This window comes from Nelumbo nucifera, chromosome 3, assembly GCF_055504915.1.
Source record: "Nelumbo nucifera cultivar China Antique chromosome 3, China Antique-T2T, whole genome shotgun sequence".
Classification (NCBI taxonomy): Eukaryota; Viridiplantae; Streptophyta; class Magnoliopsida; order Proteales; family Nelumbonaceae; genus Nelumbo; species Nelumbo nucifera.
Genome location: NC_142651.1, coordinates 21,462,030 through 21,480,699, shown reverse-complemented (window position 1 = coordinate 21,480,699; position 18,670 = coordinate 21,462,030). Strand labels below are relative to the sequence as shown.

Sequence of the window (18,670 nt, the reverse complement as noted above, 5' to 3'; positions counted from 1 at the left end):
TCTTGTCCAACTGGAACGCTTTCGGTGTTCTCACGATTAAATCACAACCCAACCATTCTTTCTCGGTTTTGGACGAAAAGCAGATGCTTTCTTTTCTTTGCATGAAAAACAGTGGTGGAGTTTCTCTGTTTTAAACAAAAAAAAAAGGGGCGGAAGGACACCAAATCATCGCTCAAACAGGTAAAATAGCTTTCTCCATCTCTTTTCTGCTTTCTTTGTTCTGAACCTATGTTAAAAAATCTCAAATCGCAATAGGGAACGGGTGAATGCCACATCATGATTTGCCAGCTACAAGCCATTCTTCCTCTTCAGATTACTAGCATCTCCTTTTCGGGATTCGTTATCTGGGTAACGGATGACCATGCCAAATCGGCAAATCCATATGTCATATATATCTCCTCGCTCCTTCCCCTCCCCTGCCTCCCTCTCCATGATTCTCGCCATCGTAAGCTGTATACACCGCATCTTTCTTGCCGTACGCTCCTTATCCGTTATCCACGGTGGCAACGAGCTGAATTTTTCACGAGCTGAGGCTAAATTATTAAGCGAGCAGAGCTCGATTTATGATATTTGATATTTAATATATATATAATATATAATAAAATTATAGAAAAATAATATATATAATAAAAATATTATAATTATTAATTATTATAATTCTTACTTTTTAAATATAAAATAAAGAATTATATATAATAAAACATTTTTATAAAATATAAAACGAGCCGAGATGAGCCGAATTCGAATTTATGAACTTTTGACTCGAGCTGAGTTCGAGCTCAAGGTTCTAGCTAGAACCGAATTGAGTTCGAGCCTTATAGAATAGTCTCGAGCCGAGCTCGAGCCTGGGACTATTCGGCTCGGCTCGAATCCACCTCTACCCATGGGCGATCCATGTAAAGTGTGGCTATGCCGTCTTCCTCTGAGATAATTTAAGGGGTCGGCCCAATACAGCTAACGACCCAAACCTGTACTGTGTCGTAGGCTAAATTGATCCATGGGTCTGGTCGGGCTATGGACTAGGTCAAAATTATTTATTTAAAATTTTATAATTCTAATTTTATATGAATTTCATATATATAATTATTTATATATACAATCATTAAATAAATTAATATAATAAAATTAAAAATAAATATTTATTTTATTAATATATTATCTATATATATACTTATTACGGAATGGGTGGTTTCTCCTTACGCTAAATAGAATCTACTCGTGCGAGTAGATTAGCGCTATCACGTGCAGATATTTTGTACGTGTAAAAAACATCTGTTTGTTCGACCAAGGGTTTGGTTCACGAGCATACAGACCTTCGAGCCAGGAGAGCTTCGAGGGAAGAACGGGAGAACGGCGAGCGTCGAGGAAGAAATCCAACGGCGAGCTTCGAGAAAGAAATCGAGGAAGAAATCGAGGAAGACCATCTCGTTTCAGCTGTGCCTCCCGTAGAAAACCCTACTGCTCTTTGATTCGCTGTTACTGCAACCCCTGTAAGATTTCTGGAGACGGATCTGTTCCCTTCCAAGGTATGTGGTTTTAACTTTTTCTTTCATTGCATTCGTTTTGATTTTTCCTCGTTCTTCAAAATCTAGGGTTTTTCAACCTCAATGTTCTATTGTATTTGTTCTCATTGTTTTCTCTTTCTCGGTTCTCGTCGTAACTAATTTGCTCATCTTCTGTTCTCAGAAGATGATTGAGAGAAAAAATGTGGAAAAAAAGAGATAAAATAGGAATGAATATAAAATCTTTTCTTATATAACAGATTTTTTTCCTTGCATCTTGTCTGAAATTTTGAAATTCCTACAGTTTCTTTTTCTTAAAAAAATCGTTTTGAAGGAGGCCAAAACCTATATCCAAACCAAAATTAACTACTCTGGTTGCAGATCATGATTACAAGTAGATCCATCAGAGTTAAGGCTCAATACCTATAGGCTTTTTCCTAAGATGTCCAATTTTGATTCTTATGAATAATCTTGAAAAGGGCTCTTCAGTTTGAGATGATGCCCCCATTATTTGGACTTTCGTTTTGGCTTTCATTTTAGCTCAAATTCAGCTCTTTATATAGCTTGGAGAGTCATCCTTTTGGCTTTCATTTTAGTCATTCTGTTTGTAAGGCATTATGAGACTATAAGTAGAACTACTGTTCTCCCTCAGCTACCTGAAATGATCAAAACACGTTAGAAGGATGTTTCATTCCTTCACTGTCTGAAAATTTGTTCCAGGTGTCCAACGCCTAATACAGCTTCAACAACTTAGGTACAGATTCAAAACAAGAAATACAAGCTTCATGGGCGCCCCACAAACGCCCTACATGCGCATCTCAGCGTGCATTGGTACATTTACCATACTAATCAAATGGAGATGTTCCTCCCAATAACTAGGGTGGGAGGTGCATGCTATGAGTCGCCAATCTGAGCATTATTCTCGACTTCTATTACGCCTTGCTCACTGCGACATGTAGTTGAGACTGAAAAGTCGAATTTCTACTTGCTGGACTAATAGAAGAAATTATATAACTAATTGTTAATTATTAATTGTGGTGTGGAGAAGGATGGCCTTCCCTTCTCTTCAATCTTTACCACAAGTCCACAACTATTTCTTTATTTTATCCCCTCGGAAGAGAGAAAAAGACACTTACCAATTCCAAGTCCACTCTAAGTCATCTCTCTCTCTCAATGAATACGAAGAAATTAATCTATAGAAATCTGCCCAAGTTTTCTATTTACAATTAAGCACAGTTTACAATCTATAAAAATCTCTCTTTTAATTGCTTCTTCCTTATCACTGCGTTCATGAATGGAGTTCTGAAGTTAAACAACAATTGCTAACTCACCTATTATTACATTTTTATTCCCTTGCGTGACGTTTGGACAGGTAGCAGAGATTGTTAGTGAGGACCAAACCTGTAAGTACTGCAATCAAGATCTTCTTTCTAGTTCTTTTATTTTTCTTTCTTTTTTGTTTATTCTCATCAAGTATTTCTGAATCTCCATTCTCTGCAAATTAAAGATATTACAGTCCATTGAGTTGTAGGGGGTCTTGACTCGTTTGGCCATCCATTGATGCAACTTGTGTTGATGGCGCATTGAGTTACATTTCACTCCTACCTTGTGCATTGTCCTGTATCTATTCATGCGCTTACCGGATCAGGTTGAGGATAAAATTTGATGGGCTCGTGGAGTCTCTCGCCTCGGATTGGATTTGTTCACTGTTTTTTGTGAAATTTTGCTTGTTTGGGTTATGGTTGAGCTGGCCATGGATGCCACGTGGTAGCCTTTGCGGCCATTTTATCCCTCCAGCCACGTCAGCACCACGTGGGATAGATAAGTGTGACTAAGAAGGAGAGTCCCGCATGGACAAGGAAGTGAACCCTGTCGGGGAAGAGGAGTCATCCAGAAGACCTTGACGAGCAACCTCATCCCAATAACTCCAGAAGCCTCGTCCAAATAGGACATGGACCTCCGGTTATAAATAGGTAATCTTTGTTCAGGGTAAGGGACTTTTGGACTTTTATACTTCTACTTTGCTTCTTCGGCTCGGACCAATGCTACTCTACCCTACTCGGCCCGGCTTCATACCCTTTCATTCAATTGACTTGAGCGTCAGAGTGCCTACTTGGGGACCAACTCCTCAGGCCTCTAACATTCCTTGATCAATTCCAGTGTGCAACTTCATCCTTCCACCTCAGTTTCACCTAGTTGATAGGATTATTCGACTGCGATTTTAATTCAGAACAACTCGGGTCAGACAACATCCGTACTCTTTACAAGGAATACAGGGAACTCAAAAAATGAGCCTATGACCCTTTAATAGGTAAAATCAATAGGGCTGCAAGTAGGGTTTTTTATAGGGGTGGCCCGGGTTAACATTTTACATTGTTTTGGGTTCGGGATTTGAATCAGGTCTATTGAAAATTTGACAAAATCCCAATTTAGCCCGCCCCAAATTGTACCCCTGCTTTTCTTTATTTTTTTTGGGTAAAATACAAAAACCTCCCCTGAAGTTTTTGACAATCATAAAAACCTTTCCTATAGTTTTATTTTAGCAAAAACCTCCCCTCTATTTTTTAAAAATTCAACAAATACCTCCCTTCCGTCAATAACCAAGATGGAAAACATTAAAGAGATGATATTTTTTCAAAATACCTATATTTTTTACAAATTTCGTTTTTTTCTCCTATACCCTTTTATAAATTTTGGATGGTGGAACATTTTCCGAGTAGATCTTCTAGAAAATTTCTAGCTTTTCGGTGCATATGAAGCTCCTCATCGGGTTACCCCACTGGGACTCCACGCATTTACTCTGGTGGCATCACATTATGACGACAAACGAATCGTTGTTGCAAATCGGTGGCGAGAGAATAACTTTAGGCACATCGAGATCTTTGATCTAGAGCTAGAGTTGTTTTGTAGGGTAACAGAGACTGTAAATCCTTAATTTCACCACTACAATCCTTTTTTCTCCTTGAAATCAGGTTTTCTCGGATACCACTGATTCTGAGGTGTGTCGGCTTCAGGGGACTCAATCGTTCTGCATCTCGAACTTGTAACTTCTCTGGTGAGGGAGCTGAGAATGCTCTGGCTTAATGGATCATTCCCTTTGTGTTTTCCCGACGGTGACCTGATCGCATTCAACCACAACTTCGATGCGAATGTTGGCATAAAGATAGTGAGATTGGACGGCTCCAGGAGATACCGAATCGCGTTTTACACCCCGTGGAATCAGACGGAGAAGAACGTCTAGTCGTCGGACGGGATTGCGGGAATCACCTTCAATCCAAAAGATATGGATGATCGGGAAGATATTCCTGTTGAAGTGAAAATTCTAACAAGAGAGGAAACGGGCAACAATGCATTTCCGTTGTGTTCACCTGACGGAAAGTTCGTAGTGTTTAGGTCTGGGAGATCCGTCCAACTGGTCGCCGGATGGGAAATTGATAGCCTTCTCGTCTAACCAGCACAATCCTAGCAACGTGGAGGCCTTTAGCATATATATACCTTATCCATCTGAATGGAATGGAACTCCGACGAGTCTATGTGGCAGGGGCAAAGGAATCAATAGAGGCAGACAAGGAGAGGATCGATCACGTATGCTTCAGCCCGGACTCCTCGTGGCTGGTATTACAACCAATTTGGGCGGCGTATTGGCGGAGCCAGTGTCCATGCCGAATCAATTTCAACCATACAGTGATCTATACGTGGTGAGATTGGACGAAAGTGGGTTGAAGAGGCTGATGTGGAACGGGTATGAGGATGGAACCCCAACCTAGAATTCGACGACGGGGAGATGGATGTGGGTCGACTGTCAGTGGAGACTATGGTGGGAGGTAGGCTCATGGGTTAATTTGATGAACCGCTTTGGATTTCTTGCAATATGTGAGAGATAATAGATTCTGTAAAGTTCAAGGCTTTGTTTATAGCATCATTCCGAAGAAGGGGAAGCTTGAGAGTGGAGCCTTCGACAATCTTCGCGCCTTGGCTTACAGGACAAGATGACAGCGAAGGAGATTGCGACTTGGCTTGCCATCATTAACAAGGAAGAGGCATTGTCCAAGAAGCTCCACCCTGAGAACTGCCCTCCTGTGTCATCAACAGTGGGGAGTGGATCTTTCGCCATTAGCGACAACAATGAGTATAATGTTGAAGGGGTTGAGAATGATCCAAATGTTGAAGTATAGGAGTGCAAGCCTCATGATGTGAATTTGTTTAATTTGGTCAGCCAAGGATAGACTTATGGTTCCTCTACCGTTGAGTTGCTGAGACAGGGCTATTTTAGTAAAAATAGATGCACATTAATGGTAAAAGGGTAAAATAGGTATTTAAAAAAAATCATCTCTTTAACGGAAGGGAAATATTTGTTGAATTTTTCAAAAATAAAGGGGAGATTTTTGCTAAAGTGAAACTATAGAGGAGGTTTTTATGATTGCCAGAAACTTCAGGGGAGGTTTTTATATTTTACCCTTTTTTCGGTAAAACTCTAGGGTTGGTTTGTAAGTCAGATTACCCGATTTGAAAAAATTCAACAAAATGCTTCAGCAACAAGCTAGGGTTGCATGGCACATAGCAACTTCAATCGTTGTCAAACAATCCGGTTTGCCTATTAAGGTGGTGTTTGATATTGTGGTTATCCACGATACATTGAATGGTCGGCCCGTTCTGGCAGAAAAAATAGAAAAGATAAAAAGTGGTCAACGTTTTTTGGCCAAAATTTGGTTTTGGCATAAAATAGAACCGATCACCTTATTGATTCCTAGTTTTTTCGGTCCGATCGTTTGAATCGAACGGTCGACTTGTTCTAACAGAAAAAATAAAAAAAACGGTCAAAATCGTTGAACGGTTCGAGCAAGGTTCAAAGTTTCGACACGTATCGGCCCGTATCGGATGATATATACCATTCCAGGACCTCTCCGATATGCCCCTATAGTGGGTGTATTGGGGGTCTGACTGGTTCAGGGGGTGTAGGAGCCCTAAACTGGCTCCCCTTAATCGGTTTTGAAAAAAAAAAAAAGTAAAATAAAAGGGTATCGGTTTGCCCGATACGCCGGTAGAACATTGACGGTTCAACTGCCCGAGTCAACGATTTGCTAACCAAATCAACGTTTTAAGGCCAAAATAAAATAAAAAATGGTTAAAACCGTTGAACGGTTCAACCGCCCGAGTCAATAGTTTGTTGACCAAATCAACATTTTTTGGCCAAAATCCAATTTTGGCGAAAAACATAACCAGTCACCTGATCGTTCCTAATTTTTCCGGTCCGACCGTCTGATTCAGTCCGGTTTTGAAAACCATGGAAAAAGTAATAACATTTAATTGGATAAATGTATGTTTTATTATTTATTATTTTACATAAATAAATAGTAGGAATGTCAAATTGTCAATAACTTCATAAAACAATATTAGTAATATTATTAATAATACTTTTATTAATTAATAAATTTTGAATATTATATTAATCATGGTCAATTATTAGTAATTAGTAACAATATTATTAATTATTATCAAATATTATAATAATATTATTATTATTAATATTGTTAATTGTTGTTAACATTATTTTATTAATTATTAATTATTAATATTAATAATTATTATTACTAATTTTAGTTAATATTAATATCATTATTTGTTATTAAATATTATTAATGTTATTGTTAGTATTATTAATTATTATTATTATTATTTTTATTAATTATTAATTACTTTTTTATAATTTATTAATGCTTTTCTATTATATACATTACTAAAAATAAAATATTATGTTTTAATGATTAATGACATAGATAATCTTACATGTTGTAGTTGAGATGCATGGAATCAAACATAAGATATGGACATAAATGTGCCACACCTTGTAGAATACCCATTAAGGGGTGGTATAGATTCGTACATACATTTTTGTCCATGGTGCAGAACTGTTGGAATGTGGTGTAGATGAAAACACACCACCCAATTTCTCATCTACGAAAACTCCCTAAATTAATTGATGTTATTCATACAATTGAGTGTGTGTTGCATATGCGTATCTTAACTCTTTCACCCTTCTTTATTTATGCTCTACTGATACTATTCCTCTACCTCTGAAGTTGCTTTTCTAATATTATGTGACACCAATATTTTGAACCTTGTTTGGAGGATACCGTGGAAACATATTAAAGCAGTAGCAGCAGGCTCAAGTTACTATGGTGGCTCCCATAACCCAAACTATGAGGGGATGACTACTAGTTGATATGTGGAAAAATCTACTGTGACCCAGTCACATACGACCCCAATTGATTTACTTAGAAAGTTAAAGTTAGCTGTTTATAGTTGTATTATTTTTATTTTTTTCCGTTCTTTTATTTTCTATTTTTTATTTTATTTTAATTATTGTGCCATTTCCCCTACCCTCTTACTTGCAAATGGATTTTTTTTTTTTTTGGCAAATGGAATGTTCTACCCTAAGATCAAGTCTTCCTTGTATAAATTTTATCACGTCTTTATTTGAGTTGAAGTATAAATTTTATATAGGATGTATCTATACAAAATCTTATTAAGACTCAGTTTGGAAGGAGTACAAATATAAATATGTACGGTGTAAATATATAAAATAATATAAAATATAAGGTTTTGCATTCTATATATCTGTGTTTGTACTCCTTCCTAATTGAGCCATGAAAGGAGTACAAATACAAATATGTAGAGTGTAAAACATTGTATTTTGTACTATTTTGTATATATTTGCACCTTATATATTTGTATTCGCACTCTTTCCAAACTGAGTCTAAGCAAAATTTGTTGACGGACATAATGGTTCAGTTTAGTTTATTTTTCTCTCTTTTCATATTTCTTTATTTGCAATAGAGAAAGTTTAATTGGTGAACAGGTCCCATATGTGGCACCCACTATAGTTATCACTTATACTTTCCGGTTAACGGTTTCAAATATTTAGGAGTGTCTTTTTACCTAAATGGGCTTCTAGAAATCCTAATTTTTGAAAAAAGTGCTTTCTTAGCAATTAGATAAGGCTACTTTTGGTGGGGGCTTCTTGCCTTTAAACTGCTTTTTTAGAAGTGCTAGCACTTAAAATTTGCTTGGTACAAAATGGGCTTTTGCCCAAATAAAAACAACACAACCCTTAATGGTTTATAAACATAAAGATGGTGTTTGGAAGCATGTGTATTTATTGGGATCGATTTTCAAGAAAAAATGCCCATATTTTCAAGACCTGTTTTTCACAAAAAAATGCTTTAATTTTGTTTAGGAGTGTTTCTGCCATGTAGGTAGTGAGCAACACTATGCTGTTTGGTAAGGTGATTTTCATCACCGTTTTTCATGTATGTGTTGATAGGTAAGCACCACATAGGATACATGTAATTGCCAATCAGTCAACCATTGGGGGAAATTTAACGTTTCATGCATCGTGGGGTCCCGGTTTATGAGGCATGCCTGATTTTTCAATAAACGCCTAAACCAAACAATAAATATATGGATATTTGTTGAAACGCCTATGTGGATCCGACATGGCACCGTTTTTTTTTTTGAAAAGTGGCCACGGTTCCAAACATTCCTAAAAGGCATGTATAATTCAAGTCTTCTTTCATAAATTACGGTATTAAAGACAATATCTCTAATTCCTATTTATCTCCTAAACTGCCTCCCTCACTTTCTCCAAAATTATCTCTAATTCTTATTTATCCTCTAAATTATCTTTAATTCCTATTTATCTCCACAATTATGTCTAATTTAGTAGAGAGTTTCTCTCCTAAATTATCTCTAATTCCTATTTATCCTCTCCCATGCTTTTTATCTATATCTATCTAAAGAAAGTTTGGATTAAAAAATTTAAGAATTGTTTAAATATTCAAACAAAATTATAAAATAACTTTAAAATATTTATTAAAAACACAAAAAAGTAACTTTATATTTTTACAAAATATATCACGAAATTATGTACTAACAATTTAAATTAATTTTTTTTGGATTATCAATTTAAATCCTTTTCAAATATTTAATAATATGTAATAGCTCTAAATAAATAAAATTCAAATAATAAAAAAAATAAATATTTTTATAGATTATTTAAATATTTAAATAATTAAATATTTGTTATAACTATATTTAAATATTTGTCATAACTATATTTTGAATAGTTAAAATAATGAAATTATCAAATAAATAATTTTATATTTTTATATCACGAAATTAGGTACTAAAAATTTAAATTATGTTTTTCAGGTTCATCAATTTAACTGTTTTTCAAAAATTTAATAATATGTAATAACTTTAAATAAATCAAATTAAAATAACAAAAAATTTTAAATATTTTCAAATTTAAAAAGTTTCTTTAAAGTAGAAAAATAATTATAACATAATATTGAAATTAATAATAATTTAATATATTACAAAATTAATAATGAAATTATGTAATAGTAGTATAAATTATCTCCCCCACTATCCCCCATTTTATCCAAAATTATCTCTAATTTAGTAGAGGGTTTCTCTCGTAAATCATCTCTAATTCATATTTATCCTCTCCACTACTTTTTATCTATATCTATCTAAAGAAAGTTTGGATTAAAAAATTTAAGAATTATTTAAATATTCCAACAAAATTATATAATAACTTTAAAATATTTATTAAAAACACAAAAAATAATTTTATATTTTTACAAAATATATCACGAAATTATGTACTAACAATTTAAATTATGTTTTTCAGGATTATCAATTTAAAAGTTTTGTCAAATATTTAATAATATGTAATACATTTAAATAAATAAAATTCAAATAACAAAAAAATTTAACCATTTTATAGATTATTTAAATATTTATCATAACTAGATTTTAAATAGTTAAAATAATGGAATTATGTAATACATTTAAAAAATTTCTTCAAAGTAGAAAAATAGTTATAACATAATATTGAAATTAATAATAATTTAATACATTACAAAATTAATAATGAAATTATCTTATAATAGTATAAATTATGATTTTATGGATAATTAAATTCAATAAATAATTAATATTTTAAAATGTACATATTTTACATATTATTTAAGTATTTAAATAACTAAATATTTTAAATAACAAAATATTTAACATAACTAGATTTTAAATAGTTAAAGTAAAGAAATTATGTAATAAATTAAAAAAATCTGAAAAGTGGAAAAATAATTATAACATAATATTGAAATTAATAATAATTTAATATTTTTACATAATATTATAAATAACTAAAATTAATATTTATTGTATTTCAGTAATTATTTATTGTTTTTTGTGATTAATGTATTTTCAATGATTATGTATAAAATTATTTTGTTTTGTTATTTAACAGAAAACTTTCAATAATTATTGGGGATTAAACTATTATTATTGAATTTTTAAAATTTAATTTATTATACTTATTGTATTTTTGTTATAACTTATTGATTAATTAATATTTATTAGAGATAAAACTATTATTTGAGATTACGCTATTTATTGACTAAGTTAATATATTTTTAGTACTTATTGTATTTTTGTAATTATTGTATTTTTTCATTATCAATATATTTTGAATAATTGTGTATTTTCGCTATAAATTTTTAATAATTATTGGAGATTAAACTATTGTTATTTAGCGAAGATAAGACTTTTAATTTAGCTAAAATTATGAGTGTTCATGAGTTCGTTTGGTCCGACCGTAGGCTATTTGGCCAACCAAATTGACTTGGTCAGGTTGGGGAATTGGTCAACTGAAACCAGCTTACATTTTGTGAAAACCAACCCACTCAAGTTGTATCGGTTTGGATCGGTTTTCACAAAAGTTCAGTCGGGTCAAAAGATTTAAACTTAAAAAATAAATTTAATTTTAAAAATTATAGTGAAATTATTAAAATATAAATTTTAAAATTAGATTTATGAAATAAAACATTTTAGACGAAGAAATATGAGAAATTTCTCACTTTTTCATATTAAAAACTATTTAAAATATAAAATATTAATATATATCCATGGTTAGGTCGTTCGATTTTGGTCGGTTTACAAATGGGCAAAGTGAAACTGATCCAATTTGGTCAAATTGGGAATTTTTTGAACCAAAGCCAACATAAAATACTAGAAAACAGACCAACTCAGATCGAGTTGATCAGGTTGGTCGGTTTCATAAGTTTGATGAATAAACCTAACTGAAATTAATTATTGTTATTTTTGTATTATGAAAAATTTATTAAAAGTAGTATATAAAATATGAATAATTATTAATTATTTAAAAAGTTGAAAATATAAAACAATTGTGTACTTTTATGTGTTTCTATTAGGGTCATTTACTAGAACACACCTTATAGTTTTACGTATTTACTTAAACCTACCTTATAGTTTTCATTTTATTAAAACATCCCATATATTTTAACAACTTATTTAATTAATCAACATTTCATTAAGGACTGTTTGTTTTTCCATTAGGCCCATGATTTTTTATTCCAAAAATACCCTTAACACTTTTTTATACAAAAAACAAAATTGGCCAAATATGGCCAATAAAGTGGTTGCCCATGTCTTATTAAGGGCAAAAGTGGTATTTTTATTTTTATTTTATTTTAGTTAAATTTATTTAAATGAACATTAGGGTCAACATTATCATTTTTCACTATCATCTAATGGTAGGGATAGCAATTTTCCCCATTTCCTTGATCCCCATGGGGATCCACCCCGAATGGGGTAGGGATGGGGATGGAGAAATTTTCATCCCTGTTAGTAGGGACGGGGAGAGCACTCCCCGCCCCGTGGGATCCCCACTAATATATATATATATATATGTATGCATACGTTATATATGTATATATATACACATACATCTATATATTAATATTTAAAAATGGTTGAATATTTTCTAATAGGATTGTAAGTTTTAATTATTTGATTTTTATTTTTTAAATAAAATAAAAAATAAAAAAATGGTTAACATTATAAAAAATCACGGGGAATGGGGATCCCCGCGGGAATGTGGAAATCCCCGTGGGGATGAGGATGGGGATAACCTTGTCCCCATTAGTGGGGACGGGGATGGGGAGAGGCTCCCTGTCCCTGCCCCGCCCCATTGCCATTCCTATCTAATGGAAGATTAATTAAATTCGTTGCAAATTATAAGTGGTGTTTTAGTAAAATGCTAACTATAGGATAGATTTTAGTAAATCCATAAAAATATAAGGGTATTTTAGTAAATGACCCTTCCTATTATTTATCTTTCACTTAATAAATCCCGTGCATCACACGGGTCCCCGCTAGTTAATGCTTTAAAATATGAATTGAAAATTTATTACAGTAATTATGAGTTAATTACGAGAAGGTTTGGGTTCCATCTTTAAACTTCTCGACATGAGCAGGCCGGTCTAATAGTAATACCTAAGTCCATTTACTAAAATGGTCCGTGCCCAAGGTTAGCATTGCTTGGTGGCTGAGGTATTTCTTCCCACTTCACAGTCTCCAAAAGTGTAGGGACAAATAGAATTTGATTTTTATGCCAAAAGTCAAATGATTATACAGCAGCATTTGACATTCCTTATTTTAATGATTTATCTTTTTTTTTTTAGTTTTTAATTGCAAAAAGGAGATAAGTCCTTAAAATAAAGGAGATTGAATATATTCCTCACAGAACTTGTCTCATACTGATTTCATAGCATTCTTATTTGTATTTATTATTCATAGGGAGATACTTTTAATACACGGTGAGATGTAGTTGTGAGGTTAGTGTGAGGCACTCTTTGTGAGAAGCAGATCCCAATTCAAAATAAAGAATGCCAAATGCAACCTAATTCCACTGTAGGGTTGCCCTTGTTTGGTGCCCAATTCAGACCAAGGCAGCCACAGCCACATTAAAAAAAGAATTGGAGGATAAATTCTTTTGGTGTGTTTAAATCTTTAGGTTCTTTTTTGGAAGAGTTTTTATTTTTTGGAAAAATTTCCAATTAATACTCCGTACTTTGGGTCTAGTGTCTTTTTGGTCTCCGAACTTTAAAATACCACAATTCAATACCTGAACTTTTAAAACGTGTCAATCCAGTATCTATTGTTAACTAGTTGTTAATCAACTGTTAATAGCATTTGAAAAAGATACAAATGCCCTTTGAGTATCATCTAATTTTTTTTATAAACCATCCAAACGTTGACAAAAAATTAACAATCTCAAATCCTTACTTCTTTTATTCAAGAAATTTGAACGGCCTTGAGTTCGATATTTGTAAAAATTATATGGTTTTTTTAAAAAAAAATAATGACTGGTTAATAGCTACTTAACGGTTATTAACGGCATGCAATTTGGACGGCTTTGGGTTCGGTATTTGTGAAAAATTGAATTCGCCCAGTGCAAAAGCTTGAGGGTGATGAAGGATAATAACCAATTGTCCATTGTGGTCAGCTTGACCCTATACAGAACCCAAGATTTTTCTTTTATAAGTATGGTTGTTTGGCAAAAAAGAAAAAAAAGAAAAAAAAATAGCTTGCTTCATGTGTAAGAAACGTTACTATGGGTGTAGGGTAAAAAGATAATTTTAATCAATATTTTTTCAATTAATTAAAGGGAAATTGTCCAAAACCCACCATCACTTTTTATGAATTCTCTTAAACTCATCACAACATTTCAAAACGTCGAAAACTCACCATGTTACTAACTTGACATTAAACAGACTAACCGGAGTTAACACAATACCATTTTACCCTTCATAGAAAAATAAAAAAACTATAGAAATTGAAAACAAAATCAGAAAAAAAATTGTAGAAAAACACCTAAAATTATAGAAAAACATAGAAATTGCAAATAAATAACAAAAAATATAGAAAATTTTATAGAATATAGAAAATAGAAAAATGTAAAAAAAAAGCAGAAATTAGGAAAAAAATTGGAAATTATAAAAAAGTAAAAATGAAAAAAAAAGAAAATTGAAAACTAAAAAAGATAAAAGAAACTTGAAAAATATAAAGATTGGATAAAAACAGAAATTGCAAATATACATAAAATGATAAAAATTCAAAAATTATATATTATAGAAAAAAGTAAAAAGTTGTAAAAAAAACACAAGAAAGTGATAAAGTTTTCAAAATGATAATAAAAACCTACACAAAATACATAAAATGATAAAAGTTTAAAAGTATCAACTAAAAAGGCAAAAATTAGGAAAAAAGAATTTTTAATTATATATTTTAGAAAAAATAAAAAATTACAAACAAACTAATAAAATGATAAAAACTTTCAAAAAATAAACAAAAATTAGACATTAAATACGAAGATTGTTGCAACAAAATTTCAAAAAATTAGATAAACAATTAGAAAAATATTTTTTTGCATAAATTTGTAGAACCCTCAATGGGAATTTACATTCCAAATTCAAAAGAATACATTGCAAATGTTTCAAAACATAAAAAATCTTTGAAATTTATGATCGTCTTCTTTCAAATATTCAAACCAGTAGATCGTCTTCTTCAAGATCTGAGAGAGAGAGAAGGTGCTACAGCGACAAGAAGAGCCGAAGAGGGTGGTGTGACAGTGGCAAGATCTGAGCAAGAGAGACTGTGATGTCGTGACTACCTTCAAGATCTGAGTGAAAGAAGTTGGTGTGGTGGCCAGATTTGAGTGAGAGAGAGGTTGATGCAGTGATTACCTTCAAGATCTGAGCGAGAGAAGGTGGTGTGATGGCCAGATCTGAGCGAGAGAGAGGGTGATGCAGTGAATACCTTCAAGATTTGAGTGAGAGAGGGTAGTGCGGCGGCCATATCTGAGCGAGAGAGGGTGATGCAGTGATTACCTTCAAGATCTGAGTGAGAGAAGATGGTGTGGCGACCATATCTGAGCGAGAGAGAGAGAGAGAGAGAGAGAGAGAATTTCGGTCTAATCCTAACCTAAATGACCCTTTTCCCCTAATTTGCCATTCAAGGGTAATTTGGTCATGAAAAGAGTTATTTATGCTTAGAGGTGTACGGCTTGGCACGGCACGACACGAAGGCCCACGGGCCGTGCTAGACCTGACATGGAGGTCCGTGCTGTGCGGGACCGGGGGTTCAAGGCCTATGGGACGACACGACACGAAGCACAGCCCACCAGGCCCGTAGCGGGCCGCGTTCGGTTCGTTGGAGAATATAGCCGTTGCCCCCGCCACCCATAAAGGGGCCCAACGGCTAGTTTCAACTTTTTGGGGGGGCTTTTTATAGAAATACCCTTTCAATAGCTATAAACAATCATATTAGGGGGGTATTTGTGTATTTTGCTTATGGGGGTTGAAAAAATGACATAAATGCCCCCCCTACAGCTATATAACAACTAGTTTAGGGGGCATTTTGGATAAAGTTATAAGTAACTTTACAATGACCAAAATACCCCTCCTAACAACTAAATAACAGGATAGTTTTTTGGGCAATTGAATTAATTTAATTCCTGTAAATAGCCATATCCTCCACCATTCTCATCACACCAATTTAACAATTCTCTTAATATCTTCTCTCTTTCTCTCACTCTCATACTCATACATTCTCAATTATCTGCAATCTGAGAAATTTTGATTAGCTGATTGTCTGATTCTGCATTCCCCAATTCTTAAGTCTCAATTTCATCGAAGTTTTGACTTTCAACAAGAAGAAGGCTTGCTCAACTAGCTCAAGTATCTCAATTCAGGAGGTTTGGACGTTGAAAGGCTTCAACGGTTGAAATCAAGTTGGGATTTTGAACCGGCAATCCGGGTAAGTTGAATTAGATTAATTTTTATTTTTTAGAATTAGAAAAAAAGGCCAACTCTTCTAAAAATCGATTCCCCAACATGTTCACCATGGATGACATTTAATCGCATCAGGATAGTGTTAGCATTGATGTGATTAATGTCGATGGAAGTAGAACTTTCACCCCTGGTAGTAGTGATGTCAAGGGAAAAATGAGGGCTTCTAAGCTGAGTAGCCCATTTGGAAAGTTTTCAAAGTACAGGATATTGATGGGAAGGGGAAAGGGCCGTTTGCCAAAAATGTAGGAAATACTTTATTTATTGTAGCAAGGGTGGTACGGGTCATTTGAGCAGACATCTGCTCACACATGAGTGAGAGGAAGATGAAGGGAGAGAAACAACCTGAACATAGATTGGGAGGGGGACTAGTTTTGGTACTTTTAGATATTCACAAGAAAAAATGAGACAAGAACTTGCTAAGTATATTGTACATGCAGAACAACCATTTATATTAGCTGAAGATCCAAAGCTAGAAAAATGGTTGCGTAGTTCTGTAAACCCACAATATAAAAAAGTTTCTAGGAATACTATAAGAATTGATGCTTAAAATTTTTTTTTATTCATATAAACAAAATTTAATTTCTTTGTTATCAAATCTTAATTCTAAAGTTGCAATTACTTCGGATGTTTGGACATCCAAATTTAATATTAGTTATATTTGTATTATCGGCCATTTCATTGATGAAAATTGACTTTTGAATAAAAGAATTTTAAGTTTTACTATGATTGAATGGCCACATAGTGGTCCAGCTATTGCTGCAAGTATTTTAAATACTTTGCATGCTTATGGAGTTTTGATAATGCCAGCATTAATGATTATGCAATAAATATTTTAAAATCTCAATTAAAACCATGCTTAAATGGTAAATTATTTCATATTAGATGTGCATGTCACATCTTAAATTTATGTATTCAAGATGCCTTGAATATTATTTCTACTTATATTTCAAAAAGTAGAAATTGTGTTATATATATAAAAAGTTCAGGGGCAAGAAAACAAGAATTTAAATATTTATGCTAAAATTATGGTTTAAAATATAAACATTTTATATTTGATGTAAATCATAGGTGGAATTCTACCTATGCTATGTTAGAAAGTTGTATATCTCATAAACAAATTCTTTCTGATTTTTATAATTTAAAAATGCCTAATGATATGAAATTTGAGCAAGATTGGGAAATGACAGTTTGTATAAGAGATTTTTAAAACATTTTTATGATGCAAAAAATGAATTACTTAGAATTTATTATCCAACTAGTTCTAATTTACCATATCAATTAATGGTAATTTGTGATTGTTTTGTAAAATATAGAAATAATCCAGAATTTCAATGTATTGTTGAAATTAGGGAAAATAGATTTAAAAAATATTGGGAGAACATTTCTCCCTTTTATTGTTTAGCTACAATATTAGACCTTAAGATTAGGAAAGATGGTTTAGATACTTTGCTTGAATCATATTGTGAAAACATGAATATTGATATAGGAAATAAAAAAGAAAAAATAATAATTTGTTATTTGAAATGTACAGTTTGTATGAATATGAAGTTGTAGGAAATATTCCTACAATTTGTTCATCATCTTCTTCTACTTATGACCTTGAGCCCAATAGTAGAAGATAAAAACTTTTCTATTTAATAAGTAGAAGGCATAAATCTGCTAGTTCTACAACAAGTTCATTTACTGAACTTAATTTTTATTTACAAGCAAATTTTTCTAATTTAGGTGAAGGATCAAATAATTTTGATATTTTAGCCTGGTGGAGTGAACTTTCAAAAAATTATCCGGTTCTCGCCGCCATGGCACGTGATCTAGTAACTCCTCCGGTGTCTATAGTTCCATCGGAGTCTTGTTTTAGTGTAGGTACCAGGGTGCTGGATGAGCTGCATGAACGATGTAATTTTGTATTTTCAATTTGTAACCATATTGTATTTTTTATATTTTAGTAATTTATTCCATTTTTATATTTCATTCATCTAAGTATGCAATGATCCAATCATTGTATTTGTAATTCACTAATTTGTACCATTCAAATTTAAATGAAATAAAATTCCTATTTTTCTTCCAATTTGTTATTCCATCATTCTTGTTTCAATTTGTTTAAGTATTTTTTTATTTATGTGTTTAATAACTTAGATTTCTCATTTCTTAAATTTTTAAATAGTTCCCAATTCCCAAAGTTCATAGGAAAGTTAAATATTTCAGTTTTACAATTTTACTTAGAAAAGAAATCAAAATTTTCAAACAAAAAAAAAAAACAAAAAAAAAAAACTGAAAAAAAAACAGTGCAACCCGATTTGGCCTAGGCCCAAGGCTCGCCCTATGGCCAAGCCCGACACGGCCCAAGCCCACGGCATGGCCAGAAGCCCGGCCCGGTCCAGGCCTGCGTGCCGACACAGCATGGCATGGTCCCGCCTGGGCCTGTGCCCTAGACTGTGTCGGGCC

General features: G+C 32.9%; 1 pseudogene across 1 annotated transcript; it reads left to right on the top strand.

The window, feature by feature from the left end:
- Nucleotides 1–3,132: 3,132 nt before the first annotated feature.
- LOC104603398 (uncharacterized) lies at nucleotides 3,133–7,882 on the top strand (annotated as a pseudogene). Its single transcript, XR_016083821.1, has 4 exons — nucleotides 3,133–3,150; nucleotides 4,243–4,474; nucleotides 4,517–4,653; nucleotides 4,744–7,882. The product of XR_016083821.1 is annotated as an uncharacterized LOC104603398 (transcript).
- The last annotated feature ends 10,788 nt before the right edge of the window (nucleotides 7,883–18,670 follow it).